General features: G+C 35.2%; 1 long non-coding RNA gene across 1 annotated transcript; it reads right to left on the bottom strand.

Moving 5' to 3' along the window:
• Nucleotides 1-220: 220 nt before the first annotated feature.
• Nucleotides 221-1,700, bottom strand: LOC145028679 (uncharacterized). Its single transcript, XR_013676120.1, has 2 exons — nt 563-1,700; nt 221-450 (listed from the first exon to the last, which is right to left on the bottom strand). It is a non-coding gene; the product is annotated as an uncharacterized LOC145028679 (long non-coding RNA).
• Nucleotides 1,701-19,033: the final 17,333 nt, after the last annotated feature.

Raw genomic sequence — 19,033 nt, 5'->3', positions numbered from 1 at the left:
ATGTCTATTTAAACAATATGTACATTAATTAATACTCAAAGTGCAATACAATAAAAATCATATTTTATTTGGACATCGAGGTGTGTATATATATATATATATATATATATATATATATATATATATATATATATATATATATATATATATATATATATATATATATATATATATATATATAACAAGCAACCATTATTTTTTCAAGTTTTTGAGAATGGAATTATTATGGTTTCCTACATTTATAAAATGAAAAATTTTAGTATATAATTCGGGATGTTACATCAAAACATTCGTGCCTCGCGTTATTGTGGAATGTTTCAAGTACGTCTAATAGCAACGGAAAGATGTATTCTTACGTTCTACCTGGGGCTAGTACAAGTACACGGGGTGAAATGAATCAACAATGGTGATACTGATGGTGGAACAACAAAGACCAAGCTCAGGCAGCAGCTGGAACAAAGAGGATTAAGATGGTGATCACCAAGCAACAGCTTCTGACAACTTTTGCTTTTCAGACGGAGTGAGAGTGATATGAAATGGAGGTCAGAGCTTCAATCCATACCTGAAGAGGATGAATATCATTCCAAGTTGCCATGATTAGCCACTTCCTTAAAACACCTGATTAATTAGAGTTTAGCATTATTACAATAGGAAACTTGAGTCTAGAGTATATGTATGTATCATTATGTATATGTAAGTCACCACCACAGATACGCTGATTATGGAATGGAACAACAAATTGATCTTACTTGGTTTCAGTCAATTTTTTTATTTGTGGTTGCCTGGTTGGAAAGAGATGCGTCAAACCCAGTTAGATTAAATTTTTATATATCAAACATTTACAAGGTAAACTGAACAGACAAACAGTAAGAAATTAAAGGAGATTGCATCTAGTAACTCATAATCACAAATGCAAATTTCTTTCATCTCATGTTTAGATTAAGATCAACTCAACCTTGGAATGGACGTCCACGTTTCAAAATTCAAATGCTGAAAGGTGCAAACAAACATAACACATACGATATATAATGGAAATTACAAACAGCATAAACCGAAAAAACCCCAAAAACATGCTTCTTAGTTCTTACTCACTCACTCAATTTAGTAAAATAACTTTAGGATCTAGTATCTCTACAGATCTTTGTTACCAATTCGATATACTATACGCCCTCTAGTCGAATCATATCGGCTCACTTCGATTTTCACTTTATCCCCCGGCAACATTCGTATAGAATTGCGACGAATTTTCCCCGATACATAACCTAGAACCATATCACCATTTTCTAGACGAACCCAAAACATTCCATTCGGAAGCGATTCGGTAATCAGACCTTTAGCCACCCATTTTTGTTCGCCAGAGTCGGATGGTTTAGATTTGGACTTGCCCAACCCAAAGGTACCTTTATCGTTGCTGCTCGCCTCAGCTCTGACGATAGGGAGTCTGCTAGGGTTTGGGGCACAAGGCAAAAAACCCAAACAGGAACTTCTCAATTGAGGTCTGGATATGGTGTTCCAAAGCAGCAGCCAAGAACAAGTCCCGAATGTCGTAGAAGCCATTAATAACAAAGGTTCGGTTCTGTGTGCCAATTGACGGATACGAGAGAAAAAAGAAATACCAGTCCTAAAACGTTTGTTTTTTTTTTTTTCCAATAAAGGAAAGGAAGGAAATTTTTGACCGAAAGAAATAGTGGGGAATATAATTCATTATTTTGTGTTGGTGTTTTGGAGTTTGAAAAAATAAAAGAAAGAAAATTTTAAGTTTTTATATTCCAGATTTAGGAATAAAAAGAATACAAAACTTAAATTTTTTCTCCCACTTACTTTATTTTCAAATCCGTCAAATTTAAGAGGAAAATATGACTGCAAAATCTTTTTCCCTTTCATTTTCATTCCATTAATGAAACTCGGAAATATGATTTTTCTTTAACATCCTTCATTTTCCCTCCGTATCCATCCATATACCTCCTTAAGTGGAATTCGGGAACAATGCATTAATGGAAAATTTGAAAGGAAAATTTCTTTTTATTCCTCAGCTTTGATTTAACCAAGCTCGTCGTCTACAAGCTCTAACACTCCATTATCATCTCCCCATTGTTCGTCGCCACCACCACATCACCCCTTGGTTCTTCCTCTACAACCAAAACAACATTTTCTTGAAAACAGTCAAGCGTTTGCATTCAAACTTGAGTCGAACGAGTGGATTGAACTTACATATCTCCGTTTATTGTTTCAATTCCGCAGGAAGTATTATTCATAGGTTCCAGTAGGGTGTTCTTCAACGCCACTGCAAATATTTTAGTTTTGCCCTAATTTTGAAGTCCTTGTGGCTCCAGTGGGGTTTTTTTCAACACCACTGTAAATACTAGTGTGATTGGATCATCCTTAATATCTTGCTTGAATAAGCTTTTGTTGGCCGAATTATGCAACAATCATCATCGACATTTGTTTAATACATGGAGAATTGATATGTTTAACAATTGAGTCTAGTGAAGTTGCGATTATGCGTCCTGATTTGATTAAATGTTTGTTAAAATTATGATATTTTAAACTTTTATTTATATTAATTATTAAGGGTATAATAGACAATTGATAAAAACAATATTTTAAAATGACTACTAATTGTTAGAAAAAGTATTAAAAATAAGAACTTGAGTAAATTTGATATTTTGAAGTTTGTAAAGTAAATATAATACTTAAAATTTAAGTTGGATAAATATGATATTTTAATGTTTAAAAATGGTATATATGAAATTCTCCCCATATTAAACATGGTGCCCTTCATGGCGTGCAAGACGTGTAATGGCACAAGATGTGGTGTAACCGTTACGAAAACGTTAAGATGAGTTTATTAAATGAGATGTCCAAATAATGTGTCAATGCGTACTTCATCACGTTACGATGCAAGATTTTCAAGGTGGTGTTTTTTTTTTTTTTTTTTTTTTTTTAATTTTATTTATTTTTTTTATTCGGGCCTAAAATAATTGAGTTTTTGTTAAACCTTTTATATTAAATATTAATAAAACACTTCTAAAAACTTGATATATTTGATAAAATTCAATAATAATATGATTTATTTTTTTTAATATATATAAAATAGTCACACTTTGAAAAACATCATTATTCGTTAGAGCTTAACTTTGATCTCATCGGCAATCTTACACCTCATATTATTTAGAACATTGATATTAATAGAGGTGAACATGGCACCGGTTTGGTGCAACTTTTGGTTGAAACTGAACAAAAAACACAACTTCGGTTTTTGAAATTTAGAAACCGTGCGGTTTGGTTTTTGTGTTTTTTTCCTTTTTTTTTCTTACACAAAAATAGACTCAAGAAACATGGTCGGTTCATTGGTGAGGTTGCGGTTTTTTAAAGGCCCGGAACCATTTGTTAATGAACCAGTAAAAATCAACCGGTTCAATGAAAAATCAGATTCAGCGAACATGTTCAATAATTAAAAAAACTAGTTCAACCATTAAGAAAGCTACCAAAACCAGCACATTTGATAGATAATGTCATAAGAAACCTTAAGTTTGGTCGAAAATGTTGGTTGTACTCTCAAACAAATTTTTGGTTCGTTTGTGTTGCAAACTTATCATTTTTTGTCGGCTTTACCATTTTTATCTTTAATAGTAGCTTTCCAGGTTACCATGAAATATTATTTGCGAAAAAGCTTTAAGATTACAATTTTTTTTGCAAAATACACCTTAGTAACATATATATATATATATATATATATATATATATATATATATATATATATATATATATAGATCCGGTAAGAAATTTTTTTTGGTGGAAAGGTAAGAATTTTTTTTTCTACATATTTTTTTGACGAACAAAATAAATGAATCATTAGATGATTCATTTGTAAGATGATTCACAAGAAAAAATTCCCAAAAAAACATCTTTATGATTCATTTTTAAGTAAATTAAGAAAAAATTCATTTTTATGATAATTTTAGTGAATAACAACAAAATCATTGTATAAATGAATCATCGAGATGCTTTTTTTTGAGAATTTTTTCTTGTGAATCATCTAATGATTGATTTTGTTTGTTCGCGAAAAAAATATGTAGAAAAAAAATTTCTTACCTTCCTACAAAAAATTTCCTTCTTATTTGATCTTGACTCTCTGTCTTTCTCTCTCTCTCTCTCTCTCTCTCTCTCTCTCTATATATATATATATATATATATATATATATATATAATAGTAAATAGTTTTTTAAAATTATTGATATCAAAACTTTATATCAAACCAATATAAATATTACCGTATTTATATTATAAAACGAAAACCGAAACATATTTTTACCTTTAAATATGGTAAATTTTATATTGGTTCGATATAAACTTTTGACAACTAAATTTTAAAAAATTATTTAGTTTTATCAAATTTTAAATATATTTTCTTAGTTAATACTTAAACTTTTCAAAACAAAATTAAAAAAACATATGTTAGCTAATAATTAACTATGCTAAAATAGTTAAATATATGAATAATATGATATTAATTAAACTCAATTAATATTCTTTATAAGGAAAATAAAAATATTTTATATGTTTAAAAGATTTGTATTTCAGAAATAATAAAATATCATATATTTTTTTTTTTAAAAATAAATATATTTGTATCATGACTTAGACTAATATATTTATATTTTATATGTTTAAAATGTTTATGCTTGTATTTCATAAATAACAACTTATACAACTATATTTATTTTTATAAAAAAATATGATACATTATTATTTCTGAAACACAAAACTTTTAAACATATAAATAACTTATTTCCTTTAAAAAATTATTGTATGGAAATAATATCGTTATATAGTGACTATGATTACTTCCGAAACTGCTTTACGAGCCATGAATATATCCAAAAAAATCCAAAAAACCACATAAATCATAGATAAAAATAAGATTAGATAAACTTATATCACACCAATAACTTTATTAACTTGTAATGAAGTATAAGGTACAAGGGAGCACATATTTATATATGAAAGTTCTATCCCTTCTTTCTTATTCAGGCGGTGTGGGATCCCTATACAAGTCTTTCCCTTATTTATTTCTTATTTTTTTTTATTTTTTTATAAATTAAATCAATTATATTAGTCATTTCTTTAATTAATTAGCCACATATGTATTAGTGGATATATATATATATATATATATATATATATATATATATATATATATATATATATATATATTAGTAGGGTTTGTACCTGTGCTAAGCACGACCCACAGTTTGTTATAAGTGTTAGAATAGTGTCTAAGGCTGCAACTATATTAGGCAAGTATTTGACCCGATTGTGCATGGTCCTTTTGGGTTGCCTTCACCATAGCAACTTGATAGGATGATTTATTAAAAGAGAGTAAATATTATTAGTATATTATGAGAATAATATAAAGAATAATATATTAATATAAGTCATAGAATTAATTAGAATTAATTTGGTGACTTAAAGAGATTAATTAAATAAGAGGGTACAAACTGTCAATTACTTGATAGTTAAACTTTAGACTGTAAATCCTTATTGATAAAGGATTGGACGATTTCTAAGGCTAGGATAAGCCAAAATCGTTCATAGGGTTATCAAGGAAAGGATATGGATTAACTTAAAGTCTAAGTTATCCAATTAGGGTTTAAGCTGTAACCCTTAAGGAGTCTACAAGTATAAATAGACCCTATGGCTGAGGGAATTCGGCATCCCATCTAAAGTAGAGAGACTCTGGCCGAATTCCTTCCCTCTCCTCTCTCCCAAATCATCCTCCTTGCTATTTGGTGTTTGTAAGCCATTAGAGGAGTGACAATTGTGACTCTAGAAGCTCCAAGACAACAAGATCAACAAGGAATTCAAAGGTATGATTCTAGATCTGTTTCAATATTGTTATTACACCTAAATAGTCATTGGAAGTCTTGGATTCAAAGCATGTTTGATTAGAAAGCCTAGATCCAAGCATTAGGGTTTTGCATGCGCACATAGGAAAGTTCTTATGGCTAAAACCCATCAATAAGATGCAAGAAAAAGCAAACATGTTCCCAATTGTTCATGTATCATAGCATTTTATTTTCACTTATTATCATTACATCTTTGTATTTGAAGAAATTCCTATCAAGTCATTGTACTTTAGATAACGATCCATATAGTTAATTAAAAGCAAGACACACACACAAGAGTGTATATATATATATATATGTGTGTGTGTGTGTGTGTGTGAGAGAGAGAGAGAGAGAGAGAGATAAATAAATAAATAGATAGAGAGAGAGATAGGTACATGAAAACTTCACTAATGACTATGATAATAACGCCTCAAAAGAAAATTTCCAAACATCTAAAAAGAAATATATTGAAAGCTCGTATAAAGTATATATCAGCCTAAACTGATGCATCTGTCAACTGCTCAAGATTTGTCTTAACATGACCCTTCTACCGATCATACACACACAGGTTGTGGCAATGATACCAAATTACGAAAGTAACACTCCTATTTTTTAGTTGTTGCAATTGTTCTTTTTTTTACAAACACATAGGTTTAATAAGTCCATTGTAGCATCCCCTAAACTAAAAAAAGGAATAAATACAACAAATAAATTCATTACATATGTAATTGGCTAAATTCATAAATTTACATTTCAAATTATTGATTGTTTAGAACAAGAAGAGATTTCCATACATGCAATTCATCCAATTAATGTTTATTAAAAACAAATAGGATACTCTTAGGAGTTTTGTCAAACACCTTATATGCAATGAAATATCTAACTTTTGGAATGTGATTCTTAAAAAATCATTATACTTAAAATTTTGTAAAATCTTACATGCAACAAGGATTTTGACATAATTTTAATCTTCTATCCATATGGGATGGGTTGTTACAAACTCACTCACTGGATTCCTCCCCATTTTTCTCTTAATTTCACCAACATGTAATTCTTTCTTTAACAATTGAAAAATAATGAGTATGATCAATAGTTTAGGAAATGAATGAATAAGACTAAGACATGAGATTATAGAGAAAGAAAGTGAAAAGGAAGGAGAAAAAGAACACTAACCATCATTCTAAATGCAAAAGCCAAGAACTGCAATGGCATCAAATGGGGGATTACCAATAGCATTTGACACTACTACATCCATTTTTCTGTATTTTTGCAACCATAAACAAAAAAAGGATTAGACAAAGATAAATAATCACCTTGAAAAGGAAAATTAAGCATACACACACACACCCAAACATAATAATAAATGTCAAAGATGACCATCATCTGTATTTTATAGTAAATAAGACTCTTTCTATGCTGTGAATTAAAAGCAAGGCTTATATAAATTCTGAATGGTAAAACACTTCTATGAAGGATGAATGTTTAGAGGGCATGAGAAAATCATTGTGTTTCAAGTTCTAATTCTATTCATTATTTTACATGTTTCAAGGATCTCCCAGAACAGAAGTTTAAAGAAACATGACATCCACAATTCAGTCAAAATCATGAAAGAAAGCGGGGAATAAAAATATCATAAAATGAAAAATCCAGTTTTTACCTAAAAACAGTGTTGTAAAAATCCCGATTAGGTCCCGATTAATCTCCGAATAATCCCTAAGCTCTACTCGACCGATTAGAGGACGCCTAACGATTAATCCCGGCATACACAATGACTGAAATAGTAGAACCCGATAAAATTTTAACACTTTGAAAAACTTATACCTCAACAAAAACTATTTGAGGTAACAATATTTATCATATTAACCTATTTTGTTATAATATTAGTGGTATTTACGAACTTTTATATGATATTAGTTATATTTAATTTTTTAAAATCTAACAAATTAGCAATTAATGGTCCCCAATTAATCCCCCGATTAATCTCCGCCTAGCCGATTAATCCCTCAACCTCAGTCCACCGATTAGATAATGTCGAACAATTTTTACAACCTTGCCTAAAAATATTATGTTCCATTGATAACTACTACAACCACATATTTGGAAAAATTAGATGTTGCAAAACCAGCCCACTTCATCTAAGGAGTTTTATAGAAATTTAAACCACCAATGGGTTTGTATGGACGCAAAGAAATTTAGAAGACAAAATACCTCAATTGAGAATCTTCAACATGAGATGTTATTTACTCATGAAGTCTCTGCACCTTCCAATTTCTATAGTGGAAAGAAAGAGAACGGAGATGACGATTAAGTGGTGGTGTTTTAAGGGCTTACGAAGAGATTGGATAGAGAGACATATGGTGGTCCGTTTAAGAATTCTAGTAAGAATAAATGAAACTTTATTCCTATCAACCAATATATCAATGCAACAAAGTGGTGTTAATTTTAAATATGAGCCTTACTTGAGACGAGAGATGCAGACATAAGTAGGTGCTTCAACTTCTTTGTGCTTCAAAGAACTATCTAAATCAAACCTCCATATCTAGAAAACTATGAGTGGATGAGTACAACCATTTAAGAAATCACCGAAGAAAAGTGAAACGAAATAAAAAAGGTAAGATGGAAATCAACAACTATATTCAAATCTACCCCAAATGGTAGGGTTTATGAGAGGAACAAAACTAATGGATGACTATATGGCGGTGAATTAGGACCGAAGAAAATGGGAGTGGTGACAAAGTGTCATTCTCTTGAAACATGTAATTGTAAAGATGAAGCAGTCTGATGAGTACGCTTGAAGGAGTAGCTCTTGGGAAAGACAAACGGCGGTGGTATATGTAACGCCTGTGTTTTTGGACTTGCCATTTTTAGCAATGTAATGGTCTAGGTTAACCTTTGTAACCCGTTTTGAAATAATAAGATTGTATTATTTGAGTATTATGTGTTTTGTGCTTAATTGCTTAATTATGTGGTTTGATTAATTAAGAATTAAAATAAGCGTCAAAACTTAAGTGTAAAATAAACTTGATATCTTTAGATAATGTTGTAGTAGTTGAAACAAGGTTTCCGAAGATATAAAGAATGCCGAAATCCGAGTTATAACGAGGAAGTTATGACCTGTCGAAGTTTCGCGACAGAACCGGCAACACTGGATAACGTAAAAAGTGAAATTTACGTTAAAGCGATATTTAGCCTTAGTGATCTAAACGAGAATCGAAGATCTCGTTGTTAGTATCAAAGCGATAAAAAGTTAGGCGAGAACGGACGTCAAACGAAGAAGTTATGAATTTATAACAAAATTTTCTGTCCCGGCCTATTAAAAATAAAGTCAAAATTAGCCGACGGAGTCTAAACGAAAGTTGTAGAGCGTAGTCTCACCTTTCCATGGATATAAAGAACGTCGAAAACGGAGTTCGTATGAAGAAGATATGAATTTCCGAAGTTTATTAAATAATTTGTATTTATTTTTAAATCAAAATTCGGAAGCCTTATCCGAAGGCGAGTCATCGATCCGATCCGACTTACGCGCTGCGTAAGTGAGTACACCCCGCGTACTCCGAAAGTGTCGACATTGCAGCAAGTGGCTTCGGATGACGTAAGCGATGATGTTTCTCGCACCAGTACGCCCCGCGTACGAGAGGCTTCCAGCCTCCTATAATTAGGATGCGAGGGTTCCGGGTTTATTTGCTAATTTCCTCTCGTTTTTGTGCCGAAGCTCTGCGGTTTTACCCCCGAAGCCATCCCGAAGCCCCGGTAATATTCCCGAGTCCCGAAGCGAGTCCCGAGATCCCGAAGATCCTGAGAAGTGCGGTTTCCGAGCCGAAGCTCTGCCCGCGAGAAGTTCGATTTTCGTAGAGATCTTCCAGATCTGCTGTGGATTACTACTTCTGCAAGTCGTAGTGTTGTCCGATCATCTTCTGATCAAGTGAGTGTATACTACCTTTCATAAACGCAATAATAATACAAGTATGGTTCGAGAGTATTAAGTTTATTGTCGTTTATACGTGTGAATGCGTTGTTACTTTCTCATAACGTATAACTATGAAGTATTTTATACGAGATACATGTTATGTGTATATTTTGTTGTTATGTGTGTGAATGTATATTCACTTTCTTCTATCTTACAGATATGATTATTTCTATATGAAATACGTGTTATGTGCGTGTGTCTCATCTGTTATATGGAAAATGTTTTGATCAAGCATGCTATACAGGTTTTGAAAATATGTATAAAATGTATGTTTTTATCTACTAATATGTTGGGTAGAACATGGGTAGATAGTTGGTGTGTAATAAACAGATGAGAGGCCTCGTTGTTGTTTGATCCAGTCATCTAGCGGAATTTAGATGACGACCACGAACTTTTCTAGATAGTCATGTGGAACGCTAGCAGACTCATAACCTGTAGGTGTTAATGAATTTGGGTGTTCATTCGCTGTATTCCATCCCCCTCATGGTTGCCTTATTTGACTTATATTGCTGAGGAAACCCCGCAACATGTGTTGTCACCCCGATGAAAATATTCTTAGATTAGGTCCCTTGTGTTAGTTATTTTAGGGACGTAAAGTGAGAATAACGGGAATGGGTAACTGGGTTATTGTTGGTTGATAATAATTAATTTAATTATTTATTGTGGGTTGAAAACCCTATATGCTCACCAGGCTCCCAAGCCTGACCCACTCAGTTTTATTTGTATTACAGGAAGTGGCGCAAGGGCGTAAGATGGATGAACCATCAAGTTGTTTTGTTTACAAGTCTACATATGTTTATACTTGTTTTATGACTTGTAATGTATTCATTTATGCTTATTGGTCTGTATCGGAACATGACACCCCGAGTTTTGATTATAATGAAAATACATTTCTTTTATGAAATGCTTTGGTAAACATTGTTTTATCATGTTTTGTTTTTGGGAACAAATTCCGCAACTCTTTCAAATCATAATGATTTACTATGAAAATATTTAAAAGCATAAATGAAAATCGGTCTTTTCTGGCCGAGATTTTGGGGATGTCACAGTTGGTATCAGAGCATTAGTTTAAGCGAACTAGGAATTTTTAAGATTTCTAGACTTAAACTTAGAATGCTAAGTGGAATTTTGAGATGTGTGTCTGATATGTTTTAGACACGAGCACTAGTTTATTTTAGGAAAGTTGCCTAAAATGCTTTTATGTGCTAAATGTTATATGTTGCCATATATGATATTATTTGTTCGGATCTATGGTCTGTTGCCGACCGGATCTAGAAACTTTATGTGTGTAGGATTCTAAGCGTACGTCTACGATATTAGAACTAGCATGTAAACGTTTCGGAGTGATAAGGATGATTTGAATATCTATCGTGAATAAGGATCTAATTTCACCTTATTCGGTGTGTAGATCAAAATGGTGAGAACAAGAAGTGGAGTTGGAAATGCTGATGAAAACAGGAATCAACCACCAGTGATTGAACAAAGACCTGTTGTAGCAGCAGCACCTGAGCGAATAACCATGGCTGGTGTGCAATTGATGATTCAGACGATGTTGGATCGTCAGATGGAGGAAACTAGACGGTTGCTTCAACAAAATAGTGAAGAACTGTCGATTCGTGTGGAAGAGCCTGAATTAAATGAAGGGCACTCGGAAGGTGGAAACTTCAGTGGATCAGTTGGTCAAGCCAACCCACCGATAGTTAGGCAAGATAACCGCGATGGAAGGAATGATGGAATGGGATGCAAGTACAAGGACTTTTTGACTTGCAAACCATCGACCTTCAATGGAAAGGAGGATCCGATTGGGGTTATGGATTGGATCTCCGAAATGGAGCTAGCCTTCATGACGTGTGGTTGGAGAGGTAAGTTGCAAACTATCTATGTCGTGCGTCAATTCCGAGGTGGAGCCGTTCGTTGGTGGAACACTCTAGGGAAAACTTTGAGCCCAAATGAGCCACTTCAATTGTCATGGGCAGAATTCTTGGTGCAGTTCAAGCGCAAGTTCTGTTCGGCTCAAAATCTATTGGAGCTAAAGAACAAGTTTCTGACTCTAACGAAAGGCAGTATGTCAGTTGATGAATACACCAATAACTTCACCGACAAGATGGAGTTTGCCTTGCGTATCGTTCTAGACGAGCTGACTAAGGTGGATCGGTATGCGAAGGGACTTCCATGGGAGTACGAAGTGCCAGTACGTCAGGCACTTACTCTAGAGGCAGCTATCTGGGCTGCCAAGTCTGTTGAGAACATGATCAAGGGGAGAACCGCCAACAAGGTTGAGGTTGGTGAGAAGAGGAAGTTTGAGGGAACATCTGGTTCCAGTAGGAAAAGTAAATTTTCGAAATCTGATTCGAAAAGGTTTGGTGGGGGAAAAGGAGGAGAAGCGAAGTGGTGTGAAAAGTGTAAGAAAAAGCACTTTGGGAAATGTAGCGAGGATGTAACTTGCTACAAGTGTGGAAAGGTTGGACATTTTGCCAATGAATGTCCGAACAACAAAAGGATGTGTTTTGGTTGTAATGAAGAAGGGCATATTTTGAAGGACTGTCCGAAGAAGAAGGAGGCAGCTAAGCCCAACATTCCACCAAAGCCGAAGGCGAGAGCATTCCAGATGACACTGGAAGCTGGTAAGGATGAAGCTGATGTCGCTTCAGGTACCTTTCTCGTTAAGAATTTGCCTGCCCAAATTTTATTTGATTCTGGAGCCAACTACTCCTTTATATCGCATGAATTTGGTAGAAAACTAGCTTTGCCTGTTGATAGACTAGATAATGCTTTATTAGTCGAAGTTGCTAGTGGCAAGTTTGTACCTGTTAGCCATCGTATGAAAAACATCTTAATCGACTTGAATGGGAATAAGTTCCACGAAGAATTATTGCCCATTGAACTTAATGGTTTCGACATCGTGTTGGGAATGGATTGGCTTAGTGCCAATGATGCCGAAATTTTATGCAAGAAGAAGATAGTGAAGGTAAACCCGCCTGGAAAAGAATCGTTTATGGTGTATGGGGACAAACGCAGAGTAAATTCTGGAATCATTTCTCTAATGAAAGCCAGAAAGTGTTTGACCAAGGGATGTACATCATACTTAGCATTCGTGATTGATGCTAAGAAGGAAAAGAAGGTGATGCAGAGTATTCCAGTGGTGTGTGATTATCCGGAAGTATTTCCCGAAGATCTTCCTGGATTACCGCCTGATAGACAAGTAGAGTTTAGAATAGACTTGTTACCAGGAACCACGCCAATAGCAAAAGCACCTTATCGATTAGCACCGACGGAGATGAAGGAGCTAATGATGCAACTTCAGGAGTTGTTGGACAAAGGTTTCATTAGACCTAGTTCATCACCCTGGGGAGCTCCAGTGTTATTCGTGAAGAAGAAAGATGGAAGTATGAGAATGTGCATTGATTACAGAGAGCTGAACAAGGCAACAATAAAGAATAGATATCTGTTGCCAAGGATTGATGACCTATTTGATCAATTGCAAGGTTCTAGCTATTTCTCGAAGATCGATCTAAGGTCAGGATATCACCAGCTGAAAGTAAGAGAGCAGGATATAGAGAAGACTGCGTTCAGAACTAGATATGGACACTACGAGTTCTTGGTTATGTCGTTTGGACTAACCAATGCTCCGGCAGCATTCATGGATTTAATGAATAGGGTTTGTAATCCGTTCCTTGATAAATCCGTGATAGTGTTCATAGACGACATTCTGATTTACTCAAAAAGTCAGGAGGAGCATGGCAGACACTTGCGAGAAGTGTTAGAAGTTTTGAAGAAGGAGAAGTTGTATGCTAAGTTCTCCAAATGTGATTTTTGGATTCGTGAAGTCTAATTCTTGGGTCACGTGGTCAACCAAGAAGGGATAATGGTTGATCCAACAAAGATTGAAGCTGTAATGAAGTGGGAACAACCGAAAAGTCCCACGGAGATCCGAAGCTTTTTAGGATTAGCCGGATATTACCGAAGGTTTATCCAAGGCTTTTCTTCGATTGCTACTCCATTGACAGCTTTGACCCACAAAGGAGCTGCTTATGCTTGGAGTGAGAAGCATAAAGAAGCATTCGAGAAGTTAAAGAAGAAACTATGCGAGGCACCGATACTTTCTCTACCCGATGGAGTTGAAGACTTCGCCGTTTATAGCGATGCGTCTGGGGTTGGATTGGGTTGTGTTTTGACCCAAAGAGAAAAGGTGATAGCATATGCATCTCGACAGCTGAAGGAGCATGAAAAGAATTACCCGACTCATGATTTGGAGTTGGCAGCGGTAGTTTTCGCTCTGAAAATATGGAGGCATTACCTCTATGGCACTAAGTGCAAACTTTTCACTGATCATAAGAGTCTCCAATATCTCTTTAATCAGAAGGAATTGAATATGAGGCAACGACGCTGGCTGGAATTACTCAAGGACTACGACTGCGAGATACTTTACCACCCCGGTAAGGCTAATGTTGTTGCTGATGCTCTCAGTCGGAAAGTCAATCTTGAAAGGAAAAGGCCAAGAGCGTTGAGAATTGAAGTTGTCTCGACCATTGTGGAAAGTATAAAGAAATCTCAAGAGGAAGCTTCTGAGAAAAATGACCGAAAGGAGGAACGTTTGGGTAAAACGTTGGTGTTTGGTACAAACGGTCATGGACTGAAGGTATTCCAAGATCGTATTTGGGTACCTAAGTCAGGAGGAATTAGAGATCTTCTGATGGAAGAAGCTCACAAGACCATGTATTCGATTCATCCCAGTAGCACTAAAATGTATAGGGACCTGAAACCCTACTACTGGTGGCCGACGATGAAGCTTGATGTTGCAAAGTATGTGGCCGAGTGTGTGACTTGTGCGAGAGTCAAGACACAACATCAGAAACCGTATGGGAGTTTAGAACCTTTACCTGTGCCTATGGGTAAGTGAGAAGACATTGCTATGGATTTTGTCACTAAACTACCCAGAACAAAGAATGGTCACGACATGATTTGGGTGGTCGTTGATCGATTCACTAAGAGTGCGCATTTCATAGCAGCCAGGGAGAAATGGTCTATGGAAAAGCTTGCGAATTCTTATGTGAAGGAAATTGTGAGACTTCACGGTGTTCCGCTAACAATTGTGTCGGATCGTGATAGTCGTTTCACCTCAAGGTTTTGGAAAAGTCTACAAGAGGAAATGGGTACCAAGTTATGTTTAAGTACAGCTTACCATCCGCAGACTGATGGTCAGAGTGAAAGAACGATACAAACACTTGAAGATATGCTGAGAGCATGTACCTTGGAGTTCCTAGGTAATTGGTATGAACATTTACCTTTGGTAGAATTTTCCTATAATAATAGTTTCCACTCGAGCATTAAGATGGCACCTTACCAAGCCTTGTATGGACAAAAGTGTCGTACGCCGTCTTGTTGGCTTGAGGCTGGGGAAAAGCAGTTTATGGGACCGGAGATGGTTCATCAAACTGCTGAAAAGTTGAAAATAATTAGGGAAAGAATGTTAGCAGCTCAAGATCGTCAAAAGAGCTATGCCAACAAAAAGCGAAGACCGATGACTTTTGAAGTTGGGGATTCGGTTTTGCTTAAAGTCTCGCCGTGGAAGGGACTTATAAGATTTGGTAAAAAGGGAAAGTTGATTCCAAGGTTTATTGGACCGTTTAAAGTTCTTCAGAGGATTGGGAACCAAGCTTACAAGCTCGAACTACCAGAAGAACTGAATGGAATTCATAACACTTTTCATGTGTGTTATTTACGGAAGTTCACGGGGGAAGTTCCCGACATGATTCCACTTTCGGAGTTGAGAATTGATGAGAACAAAAGGTTGATTGAAGAACCAGAGGCAATCGTTGACCGAAAGACTAAGAAGTTGCGACACAAGATGGTCGAGTTAGTGCTTGTCCGATGGAAACACACGAATGGGCCGAATCTCACCTGGGAGACGGAGAGTGACATAAGGAGTCGCTATCCGTATTTGTTTGTTGATGTGTGATTCCGGGGACAGAATCATTCTAAGGTGGAGAGAATTGTAACGCCTGTGTTTCTGGGCTTGCCATTTTTAGCAATGTAATGGTCTAGGTTAACCCTTGTAACCCGTTTTGAAATAATAAGATTGTATTATTTGAGTATTATGTGTTTTGTGCTTAATTGCTTAATTATGTGGTTTGATTAATTAAGAATTAAAATAAGCGTCAAAACTTAAGTGTAAAATAAACTTGATATCTTTAGATAATGTTGTAGTAGTTGAAACAAGGTTTCCGAAGATATAAAGAATGCCAAAATCCGAGTTATAACGAGGAAGTTATGACCTGTCGAAGTTTCGCGACAGAACCGGCAACGCTGGATAACGTAAAAAGTGAAATTTACGTTAAAGCGATATTTAGCCTTAGTGATCTAAACGAGAATCGAAGATCTCGTTGTTAGTATCAAAGCGATAAAAAGTTAGGCGAGAACGGACGTCAAACGAAGAAGTTATAAATTTATAACGAAATTTTCTGTCCCGGCCTATTAAAAATAAATAATAAAAATAAAGTCAAAATTAGCCGACGGAGTCTAAACGAAAGTTGTAGAGCGTAGTCTCACATTTCCGTGGATATAAAGAACGTCAAAAACGGAGTTCGTATGAAGAAGATATGAATTTCCGAAGTTTATTAAATAATTTGTATTTATTTTTAAATCAAAATTCGGAAGCCTTATCCGAAGGCGAGTAATCGATCCGATCCGACTTACGCGCCGTGTAAGTGAGTACGCCCCGCGTACTCCGAAAGTGTCGACATCGCAGCAAGTGGCTTCGGATGACGTAAGCGATGACGTTTCTCGCACCAGTACGCCCCGCGTACTGGCGTACGCCCCGCGTACGAGAGGCTTCAAGCCTCCTATAAATAGGATGCGAGGGTTCCGGGTTTATTTGCTAATTTCCTCTCGTTTTTGTGCCGAAGCTCTGCGGTTTTACCCCCGAAGCCATCCCGAAGCCCCGGTAATATTCCCGAGTCCCAAAGCGAGTCCCGAGATCCCGAAGATCCCGAGAAGTGCAGTTTCCGAGCCGAAGCTCTGCCCGCGAGAAGTTCGATTTTCGTAGAGATCTTCCAGATCTGTTGTGGATTACTACTTCTGCAAGTCGTAGTGCTGTCCGATCATCTTCTGATCAAGTGAGTGTATACTACCTTTCATAAACGCAATAATAATACAAGTATGGTTCGAGGGTATTAAGTTTATTATCGTTTATACGTGTGAATGCGTTGTTACTTTCTCATAACGTATAACTATGAAGTATTTTATACGAGATACGTGTTATGTGTATATTTTGTTGTTATGTGTGTGAATGTATATTCACTTTCTTCTATCTTACAGATATGATTATTTCTATATGAAATACGTGTTATGTGCGTGTGTCTCATCTGTTATATGGAAAATGTTTTGATCAAGCATGCTATACAGGTTTTGAAAATATGTATAAAATGTATGTTTTTATCTACTAATATGTTGGGTAGAACATGGGTAGATAGTTGGTGTGTAATAAACAGATGAGAGGCCTCGTTGTTGTTTGATCCAGTCATCTAGCGGAATTTAGATGACGACCACGGACTTTTCTAGATAGTCATGTGGAACGCTAGCAGGCTCATAACCTGTAGGTGTTAATGAATTTGGGTGTTCATTCGTTGTATTCCATCCCCCTCATGGTTGCCTTATTTGACTTATATTGCTGAGGAAACCCCGCAGCATGTGTTGTCACCCCGATGAAAATATTCTTAGATTAGGTCCCTTGTGTTAGTTATTTTAGGGACGTAAAGTGAGAATAACGGGAATGGGTAACTGGGTTATTGTTGGTTGATAATAATTAATTTAATTATTTATTGTGGGTTGAAAACCCTATATGCTCACCAGGCTCCCAAGCCTGACCCACTCAGTTTTATTTGTATTACAGGAAGTGGCGCAAGGGCGTAAGATGGATGAACCATCAAGTTGTTTTGTTTACAAGTCTACATATGTTTATATTTGTTATATGACTTGTAATGTATTCGTTTATGCTTATTGGTCTGTATCGGAACATGACACCCCGAGTTTTGATTATAATGAAACTACATTTCTTTTATGAAATGCTTTGGTAAACATTGTTTTATCATGTTTTGTTTTTGGGAACAAATTCCGCAACTCTTTCAAATCAAAATGATTTACTCTGAAAATATTTAAAAGCATAAATGAAAATCGGTCTTTTCTGGCCGAGATTTTGGGGATGTCACAGTATATATATATATATATATATATATGTGTGTGTGTGTGTGTGTGTGTGTGTGTGTGTGTGTTGGTCAAAAATCGCTCAAGTACAATTCAACCAAATTGTATGAGAGGTTTTGGTGTTAGTGTAATGTAAGTATAGAATAATGATCAAAGTGAGACAAATGAGTTACAAGGAAAGCCCTTGATCCCTTATAGGATCTCCGACACAAAACCTTGGGAGGTGATAATGATCACCTGCCTTCATGTATTTTATTGATTTAAATTTGAGATTACAATGATGATGAAGGTAATACGAGTACAAGTGTAGAGCTAATTGTGTGTTTGTGTGTGTTGTGTGCGATTACAAGTGTTATTTATAGTCTAAGCTAAACAACAAGAAGTCTGAGATTTCAGGGATCATCCTTAAACAAGTGTTTGAACATTGTTTGACTTGGTATCCCTTGGTCTTAAGCTTGGTTGAAGTGACTCTCTGTTGAGAACGAGTCTTGTGTTCACTAATTCTGCACATGTGAGAAAAATAAAGAAGAATATAGTCGTTATAAGTGTTAGGAAATATTAATGGTAATAATCAGGATCCTGAGATATGTTTAAGGATCCTGAGACTTTGGAGATATTAAGGATCCTGAATATGATTCAAGGTTCTTTCCCTTAACAATTTCCCCAAAATTATACATGTGAAATATAAACATTTGTTTTTAAATATTTAGAGGTATAACTTTAAAGTAAAAAATGAAGTAAAAAGATCTAACTGATAGGGTAATTTGAATTTCAATGGATATATTTCTAGACGTTGGAATAGGTCAAATCACCCTTCTACCTTCATTTTATTCTTGTATAAATAAGGTATGCATCCTTTCAATTCCATCTTACTCTTTAGTTCTTCTTCTGGAAGTTCATCGAATATCATTGAAGTTACTATTTCTGTTTTTCCTTCCTAGTTTTCTTTTTTTAAAATGGTTAAAGAAGGTGC

This window comes from Lactuca saligna, chromosome 2, assembly GCF_052625555.1.
Source record: "Lactuca saligna cultivar CGN05327 chromosome 2, ASM5262555v1, whole genome shotgun sequence".
Taxonomy (NCBI): Eukaryota; Viridiplantae; Streptophyta; class Magnoliopsida; order Asterales; family Asteraceae; genus Lactuca; species Lactuca saligna.
Note: the sequence above shows the minus strand (reverse complement) of the source record. Positions and strands in the feature narration are given on the sequence as shown.